We start from the raw sequence: 17,828 nt of genomic DNA, 5'->3' as shown, positions 1-17,828 counted from the left end.
TAAATTTGTTTAAGTTCCTTGAAGATTCTTGATATTAGCCTTTTGTCAGATGGATAGATTGCAGAACTTTTCCCCATTCTGTAAGTTGTCTGTTCAGCCTAATGATAGGTTTTTCTTGTTGTTGTTGTTGTTTTGTTTTATTTCTTCTGTGCAGGAGCTCACTCTTTAATTAGATACTATTTGTCAATTTTTGCTTTTGTTGTTGTTGCTTTTGATGTTTTCATCATGAATTCTTTGCCAGTGCTTATGTCCTGAATGCTATTGCCAAGATACTATTAAAAATAGTTTTATGGTCTGGGTGTGGTAGCTGACATCTATAATCCCAGCACTTTGGCAGGCCAAGGCAGGAGGATAGCTTGAGGTCAGGAGTTTGTGACCAGGTAACATAGTGAGGCTTTATTTCTACAAAAACAAAAATTAAAAATAATCTGAGTATGTTGATGCTCTCCTATGGTCCCAGTTATTTGAAAGGCTAAAGTAGGAGGTTTGCTTGAGGCATGAATTCGAAGCTGCAATGAGATATGATCTTGCCACTGCATTTCAGCCTGGGTGACAAGGTGAGATCCCATATCAATAAAAAAATAAGAATAGTTTTAGGCTTTAGTGAATACAAAGTATGGGCAGCAAACAAAGACCATACTTTCTGGAAGTTTGATGATGAAAGGGAGATGAGTGATGGAACACGTATGAATAGAGTTGGAACTGTTTACTTATGAAGAGATGGAATCAATGTGTTTATAAAATGAATAAGGAAAGTCATTTCAGAGAGTGAATTAAATATTTGAGTTTTAAAGACAATGACTGATGAATGCTTTTTCTATAGAAATTAGGACAGGTGAGTAGAGACGGCAGAAATGAAGGGTTTTGCTTCAGATAGACTTAAAAGCACCTTCCCCTAAAGATAGGAAGGAAACACAGGTAAATAAAAAACTTTATATTAAAAGAACAGAACAGTTGGAGATAATTGTAGCTAAAAGTAAGTATTTAATCAGTGAATTATAAGAGCACATTATGCAAATAAATGATTATAAAGAAGTTAATCTTTACTAGGTTCTTACAGTATGCTACATTAATAGTAATTATTATATTTAATCTTCAGTGATAATTGTGCAATGTAAATATACTTATACGTATTTTGTAGGTGAGAAAATTGAGACACAGATATCTTAAATAACTTGCTCAAGGCTACTCAATTAATAAATTACAAAAACAGATTTAAACTCCGGCAGTTTTATTTTAGAGTCCACACTTGTAGCTTCATGATAATAAGTTATAACAGCTAAATAGAAAGTTTTGGTTTAAATGCTTCATAACATAGAAAGCAAAGCTATTGTAAATATAATTAAAACAGAGTCTAAGTAATACCATTGTGTTATTAATATTGGACATTCAACAATTAATTTGCAATGACAGACTTTTTATCAACACTTCAGGGTGTGCACATACCAAAACTGTCTAACTCTTCCCAATCACACAAAACAAATAAACAAATGCATAGATTTAAAAAGATTCTCAGATCTTTAAAATGTATATCTATAACCCAAGAAAATGGGTAGTATGATTATTATTCAATGACTATTGTTTAATTATACCATAAAATATTATTGTTATTCAATGGAATGAACAATGAAGTAAATAACATATCCTCCGTCTGCCACATCAATACCGTGCATACTCTTCTATTTGGAATAATTTATTAATTATCAAAAATAGATTCTATCCACCCCAGAATTAGAGAAAAAATTAAATAATTCAAGTGTAAATGTGACAATGTAATTCAAGAAGAGTGAAAGGCAAGATATCAAGGATACTGATAAAAATGCCCTTGTGTGATGTATATCTTTCCTTTTGCTACTGTGACAAATTATCCCAAACTCTGCAGCTTACAATAACACAAGTATATTCTTATAGTTTTATAGGTTAATGGCCCTAAATTAATTTCACTGGGCTGAAATTTAGATGTTGAAAGGCTACATATCTTTTTGAAGCTTTAAAGGATAAACTATTTAATTACCTTTTCCAGGTCTAATAACGATTAATATATGTGTTACTTGACTTATTGATATCCCGCCATCTTCAAAGCTAACAATGGCTGTGTGAGTAAGTAACTCTCGCATTACATCATCCTAACACTGACTCTTCTTCTGTCTCCCTCTTATACATTTATAGCCACCTGTGATTACATTAGGCCCTTTGGGCTAATTCAGGATAAGTTCCCATCTAAATGTCAACTGACCATTGACTTTAATTTGATCAGCAAAATTTATTTCTCCTGACCATTCAATGTGTCACATTCATGGATTCTGGGGCTTCGGATGTGCACATCCATAGGGAGACATTATCCTGCCTACCACAAGTGATGAACTACTAAAATTAGCATTTTTAGAAAAAGAAAAAAAGAATATAAAAGAGTTGGAAAGGTGGAAGTATAAGTTAAATTTTAAATGCCTTAGACTATCTTGAGATGAGACAATGGAAATTCAGTTTAGGATGATGTTGTTCTTCTTAGTTTTCTAAGGTATTTTTTACATTTGTTTTCATTAGTTTCAGTCACAATCTATATAGTTTAACCTATGAAACCTAAAGTTCCATCATTATTGATGGGTGATACTATTAGTCACTGTCTTCCATCATCTTTCTTTCTTGACCATGGTTCTTGACGTTGAAATTATCTAGAGAGAATATAAAAGTATCAGAATGCCCTGGGTTATCTATGCATTAACTTCAACACTTTGACTTTATTAGGTGACAGCTTTAACTGACTGAGTCAACTGATACAGACCGCAAACTTTAATGAAATCACAATCACATCATGACAATGACACTATTAATTTATCTTCTGAAGTATATTTAAGCGCAATCTACATGTGGATGGTTGAAACCTAATTAATGTAAATTACATTTATTGTACTTTATAATTTTTATAGATAAATTTGAAGGGATAAAACTTAACTCAAAATCCATGTCTTAGGTCAGGTAAACTTGCTACCTCTCCTAAATATCTATCTATTTATCATATTAGGGCCCATTCTGTATCTAGAAAGCATAAATAGTTTTTTTTTATGCCATTGTAAACCATCAGTAGAGTTTAGGCATGCCAGTGACTCAAGTGCAGGTGATTAAAGGTATATATTTTTAAATGATTAATTCAAAGAATGGTTGTCAAATTAAAGTGATTCACTGTTTACCACTCTTATTTTCCATGTTGGACTCTATCCACTGCCCATATCAAATTTATCTAAATTACGTTGCTGCAAATCCCCCCTATTAAAGGATTGGGTATTATTGAGCATTTAAGACTAAGATCACAACATAAACTTAAGGAAAATGTAAACTCATATCCCATTTTCAGAATTAACTATCTTGCGATTGATAAGATTAAAAAAAAAGGTGAAAGCAAAACTAAAATGTAATTCAGGTATAATGCTAGCTGGTAGCAAACAAGAGACAATGTAATATTGGTGAACAAAGTCACTGATTTTGTAAAGAATAGAATGTCAAAATGACCCAAGAGATTTCAGGGAACACAGTTTCTTGTGCTTGACTAGAGTAGTTCCTTAAAAGTTCTAGAAAGATGGAGTGTCTAGATGGGAACTGTGGACTTGAAAAATGGTTGAGAAAATATTTTAAAATAATCAACCCTAAATCAATATTATTCTTCACTAGATTTACTACCTACTCATTTTAGCTAACAATCAACCAATTGGAAAGACAATACATGAAGAAGAGCTCTTTTCCTGCAGAACAGCACAATCTTTAGACAAGGATCATATGGCAAATAATTCTGTCTGCTGAATAAAAGTGGATAATAAATATGAGGAGCTATAGTCTTTGTTATTCAATCACTAGTTAGAAAATTTCTTTTGAGATTAACACTGAGGTAATGTATTCGCTTCCTGGGTCCACAAGGAGGTGTAGTTTCAAAGGCAAGAACTTCCCAGCACCATACTCCCACACACGTCTCCATCCAGGAGCTTAAAGGTCTTTCTTTAACTTGTGGCACATGGGAATAAATCAAAGGTCAGTCACTCCAGCAGAAGTTTAAAGGAACTCCTTTCATAGGACAGAAAACTTGAATAGGGCAGGAATATCTCCCAGGTTACAAGTCCCATTCTGCCACATCCAGGGAGACTCCATTTCTGGATCCCCTTCCATGACATCGTGGGAGCTGCTCTCTCTCTCGTTCTCTTTCTTCTTTTTCTCTCTCTCTCTCGGCCTAAATAAATCACTTTCTGCAAGACTCTTTGGGGACCAATATTTACTTAAACTAAAACACCATGCCCATCGGGGTCCTCCCTCCCATTCTTGGGTGAGTGAGGGACCAAGGGCCTGGAAGAACACATCCTAGCGTGGGAGCTGAGCCTCTCCTGCACTCCCCAACCGATCTCAACACCTGAAGGATCTAAATGAACTTCGACTTGTTGGTAATGGCACTCACTGAGCAACCAGTAGAGATTAACAAGTTGATTGTCATAGAATTAGACTACTGAACCACTTGGCAAGTGCTTACTAAATATAATAAAAGTAAAGAGGACTCAGGACTTACACTATTTCCTGCTCGGTATTGTTAAATCTGTGCAACAAAACCAAACTAGTGAATTTGTAAGTTGTCCCCAGATCTCATTATCTAAAAAACCTGCAGGGCACAAAGTTATTATCACTAATCAGAAAGAAGTATGAGAAGGATGAAAACTTCTACCATCACCTATTTTTCAGACATTGTGTGAAATTCTTGGGAAACAGCAAAGGTTAAAGAGTCTTAAGATTGCACATGTTTGAAGAGCCTTAAGCTGAAGACAGAAAATAATTAACTTGGATATTTTCTCTTTTTCCACTTATTCAAATGTTTATACTCACCCCAAGACAGACAAGTCCAATATATTATTTTTTCAATTATAACAGAGATGCCTGGAATTCGAAAGAGGGTATCTAAAGGCATTTGAAATTTTTGCTTGGGTTTGGTAAAGTCTTTTATGATTAGACTGTAGATAATAGAAAGGTGAAAGTATTCATGCTTTTTCCTTGCTACCCTAGAAGATTTTGATAATTTATGGTTTCTGGTGGGTGAATGACAAGCAGGAAGATTTGGAAGGAATCACATTTCAAATCACTGGCTTCCTGGAAGGCACAACTCCCCTAGGCCTCCTGGATTTTATAGCATAAGCCTGTGCTTCCATAGATAATAGAATGGTAATATTATTCTATGGACTCCATGAAAGGCAAACTTTATTGTGTCTTACTACAGTTGTTCATTATGGATTGTAGTAATACAGTGATAAAGATATAGTGGCCTAGTGGCTAGATGGGAACTGTAGAATTGAGCAAATATTTTAGTACAGGCAAAAGTCATTTATAAATCTTCAAAAATTATATTTCCTACTGTGAGTCAAGGTTGAGACAAAGCAAAGCTTCACCTCTGAGAAGGCAGGCAGACTCCAGGATTCAATTACTATGCTAAATTTTCTTGGATAGTCTATTCTCAATTGTACTCCGAAGTCTCTAAGGGAAACGATTGTGAAAAGGAATTATAGTATTGCTAAAGGGGCAGCAAAATAAAGATGTTATTATCAGAAAAATGTATTTGAGTAAAAGTTAAACCCAATGTCTCAAAGTCTCAGGTTTAGCAGATCTCAAGACTTTCAGGTAGCAAAGTCATTCATGATTAAGTAGAAGTCCATGATAAATGTAGCAGTTATGTATAAAAGTCATACAATTAGAAAGTAAAGGAAATCACTTATTTTATTCCTCCAGAATTGGTAGAGTGATAGAAATTGAAAAAAGAAGATGATTTTCAACTGTTTTTGAAATGGAAAATGAAGGGTTTTTGTTTTGTTTTGTCCTTTTGAGACAGAGTCTAGCTCTGTCACCCAGGCTAGAGTGCTGTGGCGTAATCTTGGCTTACTGCAGCCTTGACCTCCCTGAGCTCAGGTGATCCTTCCATCTCAACCTTCTGAGTACCTGCAACTACATGCATGTGCCACTAAGGCCTGTTAATTTTTAAGTATGTTTTTAGAGATGAAGTTTTACCATGTTTCCTAGGGTGGTCTTTAACTCCTAGGCTCAAGCAATCAACCCACCTTGGCCTTCGAAAGTGCAGGAATTACAACTGTGAGCTACCATGTCTGGCAAGAAATAAAGGTTTTTTATAAGAAAAAGGAGGAAGGTGGAGGAGGGAGTGGTGATAGGTTGGGTACAGCTGAGGAAATGACTTTCAGGGAGAATAGTGAGATTCACCTACAATATATGGAGGAATTGGCAGAAAACTAGAAGCCAGGCATAGAGAAAAGGCTTGGGCCAAATTTTAAAAAGCCTTGATTGTAAATACTTAGGTCAAACTTATGTACTGAAACCCTGATTTTATTCTGTGAATATGAAACAAACTAATATCAGGTTATCACCACTTCCATTATGCTTCAGAAGATACTTTGCATCTCTCAAAACTGCTGGTTAGTATCATATATGGAAAGAGGAAAGTAGATTCAATATAGATTTAGTAAATAAATTAAAAGATATTAATTGAAAGAAAAGAAAGTTATTTGGATCCTGATAAGATAGCATCTGATTTAAACAGCTCTATGATCATCTCCTATTCCAGAATTATGAGTAGCCCAACTCAAATACCCACACATGGCTATTTAAATTTACTTTTGGGTTAAATAAATTAAATGTAAAAATCAATTGATCAGTTGCATTAGCCACATTTTAAGTGTTCAATAGCCACATGTGAATAGTGTCTACCTTGTTCAACAATTTGGATTTTATAATTTAGTTTTCATCATAGAAAATTCTGATGGACAAAGATAAATCCAACCTATGCTAATCTTAAAAATGTAAATACATTTTATTATGCCCTAGAAATTTCTTTCATCATTTATTTGTTTCTTCATCCATAGAGTTACCAACTTGTTGCAGTTTTCTCTAGTCTTTGTTAACGTTAGCACCAAGGTAGAAGGTGGAAGAAGGAAAATTATACAGGCTCTCATGAAGATTTTACACAATTGACAGTAATTAATTCTTGAGGATGGTTGGTTACTTCCATACTAGTTTACTCCATAGTACTAAGAGTCTATATTGATTTCCTACCTTGTATCTTCATTTTAAAAATTACTTGCAATGAACAATGAGAGCACATGGACACAGGGAGGGGAGCACTACACACTGGGGTCTGTTGGGGGAAATAGAGGAGGGACAGTGGGGGGTGGGGAGTTGGGGAGAGATAGCAAGGGGAGAGATGCCAGATGTAGGTGATGGGGAGGAAGGCAGCAAATCACACTGCCACGTGTGTACCTATGCAACAATCTTGCATGTTCTTCACATGTGCCCCCAAACCCTAAATGCAGTAAAATAAATGGAAAAAAATTATTTGCTACTACCTTATTCCTTTAATATTCTATGAGAAATAACATTTTTTTTCCAAAGACAAGATTGTGCCTAGGATCTAACATTACGCTCAGACTCTTTCTCCCAGGCTCCTACTTTGACAATTACTCATGTGACCATGCTTAAAGTGGTCATTACAGAGTATTCTCTGTACCAGGTTGCACAGCCCAGGTTTCCACAGTTATAGTTTTTTTTTTCTTTTTTGGATAAAGTTATCAATTTCCTTCTAAAACAACTTAGCAGATGATTGATTTTGCTTCCATTCAGTTCCATAAGCCAGTAATTTTCACAAAATTTATTTCCACAAAAAATATTCTTAGACTAATTTTGAGAAGTAGAGAAGTTCTACTTCAAAGTTTCCATCTTAAGGTCTGAAAGGATAATAATTTCTCACTCAAAAATTCTCTATCCTCTATTAGCTCCTATATTCTAGACCAGCTAGCTGCTTTAGCCTACTCAGGTGTGCCTGGACAGGCCTGAGCAAGTCCCAGCCCACAGTTCACACCATTTCTTGTTTGGAAGCACTTCCCTGATCATCTCATGAGCGACTTCCTTTTTCTTTGTTCTCTCTTTCCTAGTCTATTTAGGAAAGTCTTAAGCTGTTAGCCAATTGGGTCAAGTATGGAATGTGAGGTCACATTCCAACCAATGGAAACTGGACACAGCAGCAGGGTGGGCATGTCACCTTACAAATAATCCTGTCTCCTTTATCCAAGTGTGCTCTTGTGGCAAGACTGCTACTGAGTAGCAGGCTCTCTGCAGAAAGTAAAACTGGCCTTGCTGAGAAATCCTTTGTCTCTATGTTGATTGTTTTTGTAACATCAAGAACCCATTTTCAACGCTTATTTTTATTCTTATTTCTTTGTCCTCATGCCCCTCTCATTGTTAATAGGAGTCAATTCAAATTTGAGATGACATAAAACAATACAATTGTGTAGAAAATTTGGCATTCCAGAGCTTGGGGCCCAGTAAGAGTTGATTTCTCCTTATCTGCAAGCTTTCATTCCTTGAATCTTACCACCTTAAATTTCTGCTCTCAAACAGGAAGTCCTTATCTTAGCTATTTTTTTTTAATTAAAATCTTACTAAAGGCAACAATACTAAAATTCTCTGTGGATGGGCTCTATTGGAACTCTTGCCCTAGGCATACAGTAATGGTAGGCTCTTTGCCTTCTGGTTTACTGAAGTAATGGTATCATCAAGTGCTTTGATTGTTTTGAATGAATGCGTGACACAGGAATTGTTTCCAATCCATGATATCAGTTTTATAATTGCCCACCGTATAACAATTAAGCTACATACTGATTGCCATATCAATTAATGTAGGATTTTGCTTACTTAAGGATCTTGAACAGAATTCAGATGATTCAGGTGGTCTGCTTCACATATTCAGAGACCCAAGATGAAGAACATTCTGTGATATTCAACATAAAACGTTCTAGGTTAGCATGATTTTCTCTATCCATTTAGCAGTCAGGCTGAAGAGAACATGGAGGACTTATTTTGGGAGGTTATTTATTTGTAGAGAGTGAAGGGAGTGTTAGACCGCCTCCTCTTAACTTTCATTGACTACATCTGAGGAACGTGATCAAATCTATCTTCAAGAGAGCCTGTGAAATGCAGTCAAGTTGTGCATCAAAGAAGAAGAATATCCCAACTTGATGAATGCTAGCAGTCTCAAATACAACGATTCTCACCAGTAAGGACAAGTAAGTCTGCTCAGCACTTACTCACTTTCCGCAATATTTTTCAAATATTGCTTGTCAGTCTGTTTCTGCTCTAGCATAACTTCATGGTTTCCCAGGCTTTGCCTACATAAACCTTCTCTCCTTTTCTTCCCCAACCTATGTTAACTGTAATCGTGCACTTGGGGGAAAGAAACTTCTGAATTTTTTGTCTTGACTTAGGCTAGGAGATTTAAACCCACAGAATCCATCATATGAGGTTTTTTTTTTTTTTTTTTTTTAATGATTTTACAGCAGTTTTTGTATTTACCTGCTTGCACTGAGGGAATGTTTGACGGGAGCTTATTGAAGTTGAAATGATATGCTACCACACTGTCTCCTTCCTCTCTAGTGGAAACAGTGATAATCATATTAAGCATAGGAATCAGCAATCCGTTTTTCACCCTTATATGGTTTGAAGAAATATATTTTGGAACACAGATCATGTGCTACCTTAGACTACAACACTAGGAAACTCGGGCCAATTTCACACTACTGGAGTTTACTGAATACTCTCTGCATCTTTTAGCAGCTTCTTATGTAGCAAATCACACTACAGAACTGGCCAAAGAGGTCATAGAGTGAAAAAAAAAAAAAAAAAAAGGCTTTTTCAGTGGAGATTGTTCTACCTGGAGACTATAAATAAAAGCAACTGAATGAAAGAATCTGGAACCTGATACAGTTGAAAAACTCTGAGATATGGAAAATTAGAAAAAGATAATTTGGGACTCTAGTAGAAACCTGGCCCCATTAATCACTCACAAATGCCTAATAATTTTTCTATGCTTGGCAAATACCATCATTTATGGTAAACAAAACAATTTTGACAGTGCAACCTGAATGCCATGTAGGGACAGGTACAAATCATTGACATTTATTTCAAATTTCCTCCAGGCAGAGGTTAAAATGAAAGCAAATTACAGGAAAATGAAGTCTGGAGGAATAGGCAAAAGACAAAGTTTTAATGTTTAAAAATAGAGATATTCAACATGATCTGTCAGAGACTAAAAATTATAACTGAAATATACCCCTGGAATTGATTCAAAATGGATGGAAAATAAACCCCTTTTGTTTTTCCTTAGGTTGTTTTTTGTTTGTTTGTTTGAGAAAGGCTTTAATACTCTTTTATGTTTGAAGAATAATTTTGCTAGATATGTGATTCTAGATTGATGAGGTTTTTGGCTTTTTGTTTGTTTGTTTATCTGTTTTGTATACTTCAAGTTCTAAGATACATGTGCAGGACGTGCAGGTTTGTTACATAGGTATCCATGTCCCATGGTAGTTTGCTGCACCCATCAAACTGTCATCTACATTAGGTATTTGTCCTAATGCTATCCACCCCCTTGTCCCCCACCCCCAACCAGGCCCCAGTATGTGATGTTCCCCTCCCTGTGCACATATGTTCTCATTTTTCAACTCCCACTTATTGGGTGAGAACATGTGGTGTTTTGTTTTCTGTTTGTGTATGAGCTTGCTGAAAATGATGGTTTCCAGCTCTATTCATGTCCCTGCAAAGACAGCTACTCATTGTTTTTTATGGCTGCAGAGTACTCCGTGGTGTATGTGTGCCACATTTTCTTTATCTAGTCTATCATTGATGGGCATCGGGGTTGGTTTCAAGTCTTTGCTATTGTGAATAGTGCTGCAATAAGCATACATCTGCATGTGTCTTTATAGTAAAATTATTTATAATTTTTGGCATATATACCCAGTTATGAGACTGATAGGTCAAATGGTATTTCTGGTTCTAGATCCTTGAGGAATTGCCACACTATCTTCCACAATGGTTGAACTAATTTACACTTCCACCAACCTGTAAAAGTGTTCCTATTTCTCCAAATCCTCTCCAGCATCTGTTGTTTCCTGATTTTTTAATGATTGCCATTCTAACTGATGTGAGATGGTATCTCATTGTGGTTTTGATTTGCATTCCACCAGGATTTGCATTTGACCAGTGATGATGAGCTTTTTTTCATATACTTGTTGGCCGCATAAAAGTCTTTTTTTTTTGAGAAGGGTCTGCTCATATCCTTTGCCCACTTTTTGGTGGGGTTGTTTTTATCTTGTAAATTTGTTTAAGTTTCCTGTAGACTCTGAATATTAGCTCTTTGTCAGATGGATAGATTGCAAAAAATGTTCTCCCCTTCTGCAGGTTGACTACTCACTCTGATGATAGTTTCTTTTGCTGTGCAGAAGCTCTTTAGTTTAATTATATCCCATTTGTCAATTTTGGCTTTTGTTGCCATTGCTTTTTGTGTTTAGTCATGAAGTTTTTGCTCATGCCTACATCCTGAATGGTATTGCCTAGGTTTTCTTTTAGGGTATTTATGGTGTTAGGTCTTACATTTAAGTCTTTAATCCATCTTGAGTTAATTTTTGTATATGGTGTAAGGAAGGAGTCCAGTTTTAGGTCTCTGCGTATGACTAGCCAGTTATCCCAACACCGTTTATTTTATTTATTTATTTATTTTTAATTTTTTTTTTTTTTTCAGACAGAGCTCCTTCTGTCACCAGGCTCCAGGCTGGAGTGCAGTGGTGCAACCTCGGCTCACTGCACCCTCCGTCTCCCGGGTTCAAGCAATTCTCCTGCCTCAGCCTCCCAAGTGGCTGGGACTACAGGCACACGCCACCACACCCAGCTATTTATTTTGTATATTTAGTAGAGACGGGGAGTTTCACCATGTTGGCCAGGATGGTCTCAATCTCTTGACCTCGTGATCCACCCACCTCAGTCTCCCAAAGTGCTGGGATTATAGGAACACCGTTTATTATATAGGGAATACTTTCCCCATTGCTTGTTTTGTCAGGTTAGTCAAAGATGAGTTGGTTGCAGATGCGTGGTGTTATTTGTGAGGCCTCTGTTCTGTTCATAGGCTCTACTGTCAGGGCCAGCCAAATCCTGGAAATTAGAATATGTGATTGCTAAAGTCCTGAAACCATCCCAAGGCCTTATATCATGAACTGACCAGAGGTGCGCTATGGAACAGTGAGAATAGCGGCATAAAGATAGAGACAACTATTCAAAAAAGTTACTCAAGAACAGACAAATCAGCAGGAATGAAGTGCAATGTTCAAGGCAGCATCTTCCAGAAAAGACAACTCAAAGCTTCAGACTGGAAAAACAAAACAAAACAAATGAACAAAAAATTTATATAACAGCATAGGAATAGTTTGTTGTTTCATTTCAACAGGCTGTGGTACTTATGACCTAGTGGCCATTATGCGTTTCCAAATGGGTATTTTATTCTACCTTCCTTATGCTTTGTTCCAGTGAATGTATTGAACATCCTGAGCCTAGTTCAACTTATCAGTTAATGACAGGCTGCTAGACCATGGTGAGCTACAGACAAGTTTTACAAAGAAAACTGAATATCATCCGGATATTTCAGCTATAGAATGGAGTATAATTACACATCATATTTTGTTTCTTGTGTCCTTTTTAGGAGGAGTTAAATATATGTTTTTATAGTATTAGACATTTTCTAAAGGCATTTATGAGAAGGGGATTTTTAATTGGTTGGTTAAAAAATTGGATGGAGATTGGTGTTTATTGTTTTCCTTTCTTTTAATAACATTAATTCATATTTTTTTAGCCATGTGGTTTAATTTAGATTGATCCTCACCTCTATATCCAGAAATATGATGGATTGGTATAATCCAGTTAAAATACTCCTTTCCCTTGTTAGAAATCAAATTAGAGTTGTGCAGCTTAATTTTTCTTTTTTGCTAGATTTGAATATGGGAACACATAGTCTGGGAAAATATTAGACAGAAATGTCTCAGATGGAAAATGGAAGTTTTCCATAAAAGAATTCAAAGTAAAGCTGATGAGCTAAAAAATACATAAATAACATTGATCCCTGACTACATCATTTGATCAAGCAAATAAAAAATTAAATTTTATTTGTTTTAGAAAATAAATTCAGATTACTTTTAAAGCCGATTCGAAAGCAGTTACTGATTCCTGCATATAGAAGTACATTAAGTGAAACGAATGAGAAAAAGATTAAGAATTATCAGTGAAAAATACATGTTGCTAAAATTTCATAATTAATATTCTTGACCATGGCAAGGTTTCTCAAAAAAATATCAAAATTTAAATGTCATGTACCCAAATAAGTTTCCTCTAACCAATTCCAAATAACCCAATTTTAGACAACCTCATGAATCACTCCTCTAGACCCAATAATTTGAATCAAAGGAAAGGACCAAAGGGTCACAAATACAGATAATTCATATAGATGAATAGTCTTTAGAGGTAGGAAGAAAGGCAAGCAATCTGGGACTCTCAAGACTTTTTATAACAAAAGCGTATACAGAAGGAGAGAGAAACAAAGACCTAGTGAATGCTTTCAATTGCCATGAATTATGTGACTTTCTTTCTCACAATTTATTTCTGATAATCTTTACTATAATTCTCCAGGACAAGTGTGCATTTTCCTTGTTCTCAGATGTATTCAACAAGTATTTCAGTTGGAGCTTTTGTTAGATATTATTAATAATATAGCTTGGTATGTAGTAGGTATCAGTTCCTCTCCTTTGTATGTTACGTCAAAATTCAGATTATTAATTACCTTGCCCTAGAGTGTAGAATTACTAATTAAGCAGAGATTTGAAGCTACATCTGAATTACTCCAAGCTGAAGATCTTTCTCTTTCCTCTAGAATACCTCTTCATGTAGAATATGAAGTTCTTTCCATGTGTGCCCCACCCCTTCTAAGATCACCGGAAGACTGATCTGAATTCTGTAATGAGTAATGCATATACATTTTTAATACTTTATTTTTTACTTTGTTAGAGATGGTGTATCATCGTCTTGTCCATACTAGTCTCATACTTCTAGGTTCAAGGGATCCTCCTGTCTACAGGGATCCTCCTGTAATCCCAAAGTGCTGGGATTACAGGAGTGAGCCACTGGCCCACTGGCCCCAGCAGCATATGCTTAAGTATAGACTTCAAGGGCAGAGATGTACTATGAATGTTGTAAGTAAAGAACTATCCAACAAATGACTCAAAATTTGGCTTTTTTACTTAACTAAAACGTAGTTTCAAATAAAATTTTAAATATCGTTTTGTCCATGATATAACTTCATTTTTTGGAAAGTAACTGTATATACATTTATTTGTGGTAATCATAGTTATTTTTTTCTTAGGGATAACATCGGTACTGAGCATTGTAGTTATATTTTATTAGAGATTTTACATTAACTTACTGCTATCTCTCAATGGCAAATATGTGGTTATAAATACACTATTAGAGGCAAATAGTTCCAACAATTCATATGACTGTTGAGATGCTGGAGAAAAATGAAAATTTCATGAAGTTTAAAGATTTGGAGCTAATTTTTTATTATTTGGTTTTAGATATTTAGTGAAGAGGGTAATATTGTTATGCTATAAGGAAGTCACTGACTCAGCAATGCCCATTAAATGGAAATAGCTTCTCATATTTGGATTTGCAGTTTAATTCCTTCGTTAATCTCCTGGGAGGTTCTGAGTAAAACTTCAAGGTCATTATCTCTTTCTCATATTCGTTAGGAATTTATGCAAGAAAACTTACCAAAAATAAACAAAAACAACTTCTCAGGTTTTAATGTATTTCAAGTATTCTAGAAATAACCCAACATTTTAATCTCAGGAGCCAATATTATTTGAGTCAGACCATGCTGTCTTAAATTTGATGAATTTAATAGGTTTTCCCACAAAGAAGAAAATATGTCAAGAAATTATCATGTACAGAATTAAGATGAAACATTGAATATTTCTAGTAATATTAAATACACAAGAAATTTTGGATATATGTCATAATTATATCTTATATTAGCAGCTGATGTTTCATAACACATTGTGAGTAGATTTATGAATTAATTCCATAAATCAATTTGCATATGTAGAACGCTGCTCAGTGTGATCAAATAAATGTTCACTTAACTTCTGGGTGACACAAATTTTCTTGTTACTTGAATTTAATTGAGAACAGGAATTATCAGTGAGTTGGTCACTTCTTTGTGTTTTGGCTGTATAAGATATTTACTAAGTGCTGAGGTGGTCATTTATGACAAATAAAAGTGCAGATTTTAGGTTTTACCATTAGTAGCTGCACATTCTCAGGCAACTAATCTAACTTTCCTAAGCCTCAATATCCTCATGAGGTAATGATGCTGACTTTAAACAGTCACTGGAAGGAATAAGTGAGAAAGCACATATCTGACACAGTGCCTGGGATGAAGAAATGAGTAAATTTTCAAATTTACACTTAGATCAATGAATTTGTATATTAAATTATTTTATTTTGCTGTGATAAAGTTAAGAAAATTTTAAGTCTTTAAATGTTTGATATTGAATTACCTCAGACAACAGAATCATTCTATATTCTAAATCAATAAAATAAATTACATTTCCTAGCTAAATAGAAAAAGAAATTTGTATTCATTTACAGCTGGATAACTTCATGTAAATTATATAAAACTATTTTGGAGCTTATGAATGACTGTAAGATGTGAGAACTTTTCATAATTTTGAATACAATTTTGAGTTTTTGTGAAGCAGAACCTGCAGCCTTTTGATTGGTCAGAGGTCAGTGAATAGCAGATATCTTAAACAAAAAACTACATCTTGACATATTTTTTTCCTGTTTTAAGAACCATTATTCTAGCTATTTAATGTAGAACAGAGAATAGGGCCTCTTTTTTTCAGGTGAGTGGAACAATTTATATATCTGAAAGGTTAATATTGCCATCCTTTTGCAATCTGCCTCTATGTAGCCCTGAGTATTCTTTTCTATATTTTCTTTGCTATTCCTAGATTTCTATTGTTATCTGTGTGAAGAATTTGGAAACCACAGGTTGAAGTCTTTTCCTTTTAAAATAAAAAGTAATTGTGTTCTTTTCTATTTTAGCTTTCATTCATCATGAGCATGAAAAATAGACAAAAAATAAGGCCACTGATTTTTGCATTGAGAAACTATAAGTAACAATGGTTTTATATTACAGTGCTATTATTAGAAATATAGCAAATGATGCCTATGAAATAATAACACACGATGATTCAATCATTTTCAATTTCCTGCTATATAAGAGTGATGTTCTTAGGTGTAATAATAGCTAAATTATGTAGACCACACATGCTGATTTCCTGTTTCTGGAAAGCTCCTTTTCTGAGTGTAAGTCATCATGCTAAGAGGAAAAAATAAATTTAGCAGGAAATAATGGTTGACTCACTGATAATAGCTGGTGCTATTTGCACTATGCCTTAGTCACAGATTCTCCTGGTTGATACTCTCATAGTTATTAACATGTATAGGTCATGTCCATTTACAGTTATTAGCTTGTATAGATCATATCGATTTGGCAAGTTGTGCTATGGATTGTTCTGCCATTCCAGTTTGGAACCTTGAAGAAATATGTGTATTGTATATCATATGCCATTGAAACCAAATATTATTTGAGGGAGATATGATTTTGAATTGGCAAGGCATGAGAAATTAGCATTTGAAAAAATTGTCCTCATTGTCAAGTCATTTTTTTTCTTTTCCATTGCTTGTCTGGAATTCTTCTTAATACCAGATGGCTTTCCTTTTTAGATGTTTGTGAATATAGCAGATAAATATTTCTCCTTGAAATTTTTCTTGCACCTTATCCTATGATGTACCTTGTCCAGGCTTCAAAACAAGTAGGGATAATTAATTTGTTGTTGTAAAGACATCTTAGTTTATTTTGTGACAATTTATATCATCATGCTAGTTAATTCTACCATAAGTTTCATTCAATGATTTCTATAGTGATTTATTTTGCAGTTTTTGATATGCCAGCCTATGGAAATATAAAGATGAAATGACATAATTCTAACTTATAGTTAAGCACATAGAACCCAGCAATTACAATACATGTGATAATTGCCATAGTGACACTCTGCACTGAATTTAATACAAGTATGAAAGAGCATGAAGACATAATTAGCTATGAAGAAATGCTTCACTGAAGGGAACTTAAGTGGAGATTTGAATAATGAAGGTGTTTGACAGTTGGGCTGGAGGAGGCGTTGGAGGAATCAAGAGTTAGAAACATATGAATGAATAAATGAATACAAAGTTAGTAAAGAAGTCTTTATTTCCTTTCAATATCCTTAAAATTTTTCACATTAATAATAAATACAGATTTAACCTATTATAATTTCCATTTTCAAAGGGAAATAAAATTAGTTTTATAAGATATGGCTTCTTTAGAACTAAAACCTTGAAATTGAATGGCATTTCTTTGGGTACCTTTAAAACTGTAAATTTGTTATTAGGAATTTACATATATATCACTAATATATTATTAATTATTATGATTAGTAATGAAAATATTCACAATAATCCAATTATACTTGAGAATTATACTTGAGGTTAAATCAGAATTTGTGCAAAAATATTTTTGCATGTATATTATTCTAGAAGTATATATAGTTATATCAAAATATGAAAGAAAACAAAAAGATTGATAAAGACATCAACATTATAATATAATGTATTATAATATAATATGAACAATATATCATATGTTTATTTGTGAATAGTACTTAAATTAGGTTTGTGCTGCTCCTGGTAGAATTGACTTAAACTGATATATTTCCACATAATCCTATCCAAAGCATTATATAAGCATTACAACACATCATTTTAATTACGTGATTGCTTAATTTTCTCTTCCACATTGGTCTTATATAACCTTGACTTTGATGTAC

This window comes from Sapajus apella, unplaced genomic scaffold (genome assembly GCF_009761245.1).
Source record: "Sapajus apella isolate SASKATOON/1434 unplaced genomic scaffold, GSC_monkey_1.0 scaffold5, whole genome shotgun sequence".
Classification (NCBI taxonomy): domain Eukaryota; kingdom Metazoa; phylum Chordata; class Mammalia; order Primates; family Cebidae; genus Sapajus; species Sapajus apella.
This window is presented reverse-complemented; position numbering follows the sequence as displayed.